The sequence below is a fragment of the Pezoporus occidentalis genome, unplaced genomic scaffold, assembly GCF_034315485.1.
Source record: "Pezoporus occidentalis ecotype Australia unplaced genomic scaffold, CSIRO_AGI_Poc_V1 ctg70, whole genome shotgun sequence".
Classification (NCBI taxonomy): domain Eukaryota; kingdom Metazoa; phylum Chordata; class Aves; order Psittaciformes; family Psittacidae; genus Pezoporus; species Pezoporus occidentalis.
Genome location: NW_026916053.1, coordinates 2,156,635 through 2,158,301, shown reverse-complemented (window position 1 = coordinate 2,158,301; position 1,667 = coordinate 2,156,635). Strand labels below are relative to the sequence as shown.

The 1,667-nt window shown below is 43.1% G+C and overlaps 1 long non-coding RNA gene across 1 annotated transcript; it reads left to right on the top strand.

Moving 5' to 3' along the window:
- Nucleotides 1–274: 274 nt before the first annotated feature.
- Nucleotides 275–1,465, top strand: LOC134175863 (uncharacterized). The gene is made up of 2 exons (XR_009969169.1): nt 275–315; nt 755–1,465. It is a non-coding gene; the product is annotated as an uncharacterized LOC134175863 (long non-coding RNA).
- The last annotated feature ends 202 nt before the right edge of the window (nt 1,466–1,667 follow it).

Below are 1,667 nucleotides of genomic sequence, written 5' to 3'. Positions count from 1 at the left end.
ATTTCACATATGTGGCGAGTCAGAGTGCTCTTCGTGAAGCTACCCAGCACCAAAGACATGAATCCAAAACCTTCCGTGCCCCTTGTACTAGTACTAAACCAAATTCACTCTTGCTTGGCACTTCTGGATGACTGCTTGTGTGCTTTGAACTTCGTCTCCTTGACTGCTTGTGTCAGGTCATAAAAGAGAGTTCTTTTTCCCTGCCCAAAAGGGTTTTTTCTTCCAGGCTTTTGCTTCCAGCTCAGTGCTTTGAGGGAGGGCTCCTGATGTGCCAGGTGAGGAAGCAAGCTGTGAAATAGGATGTTCCTGATGTAGGTAGGTGTCTGATTCCGGCCCTGAAACATGAAATAAGGTAGTGCTGTATGGTTTGGTGGTGCTGAGTGAGCATCTGAGTGGCAAGGAAGGTAATTTGACTGTCCCCAAAGGCAGTGGAAGGGGCAGAGAATAGAGGTGCTCCCTTCTTTGTGGATGACAAGGCCCTGAAAGGTTCACTTCAGCCTTTACATCTAGGAACAAAAGGATTTAGGATGTGCTATCACCAAATATACCCTTTGAAATGGCTGTTTATATCACTAAGAAAGCAGGTACAGCGCAGTGGCTTGCTGTAAGCTGGAAGAGCACGGATTTGTGGTTGATGTACACCAAAACAAGTATCTCACCCAGCAGTATTACTGTGCTCAGAGTGAAACTGTAAGTGGCTGGAACAGGTGACACTCCTTTTTCCTACGTAAAGCATTGTTTAACTCTTTTGCAGTTTCAGAGTTAATTCACAACTAGGAGATGACTCCATCCCAAACAAGCTTGTAATTCTCTGCATGAGCCATGGGGAGGGGCATTTAAAACATTGCTGCTGGATTTATTACTCATATGGACAACCTTGAACTGTTCCCAGTTCCCAATCTGGTTCAGGTTAATATAGCAACATCCACAGAGCAATGACATGAAGAGCAAAACCTGGGAATTTGGCTCAGGAGCTTAGCAATACTGAAAATTAAGCTGAATGGACATTCAGAATGTCCTTGAGAGATGATGCAAAATGCTGTGATCATTTGAAAGATGAATAGTTCAAATGTTGTTGATTAGAAGATGAAGTTCCTGCAATGGGATTAGCAGATCCTGGCTGTGTTTCTTGAGTGCTTTGTAATGTCTATTTAACATGAATAGGAATGCCTTACTTCAGAAGGTGAGAAGCAAAACTAAAATAGATACTGTTTTGCATAGTGGCAGCTATTAACAGTTCAAGAACTTTATCTCTTCTTGGGAGCATAATGGTATCTGTTAACATTGTGATCAGCCCTTTCCTCCCATGCTTTGTTTTGTGGTTTGGTGGAAAGAAGCAAATAGCAGAATGTGGGATCTTAACTCTCTCAGAGCTTCTCTCTCCATTACTTTTTTGCTAAATGTGTATGTAGATGTCAAGGGAAGGTTTCAGTTGTTTCATAATCCAATAAATAATTGAAATAAACTGCTCTGAGGTAGCTTATAAATTTGCACCCTTTTGGCAACATCTGTCAATAATGTATCTAAGTTGGATGAACCTGGCTGCGCTCCTATGCGAGAAGGAATGGACCACAGCAGCTGTATCCATACTGCAGACAAAGTAGCAGCAACAGGAAGATGTCTGCGCACAGGACTCAAGGTGGGGCTGCACCAGTGCCCTGCAGAGT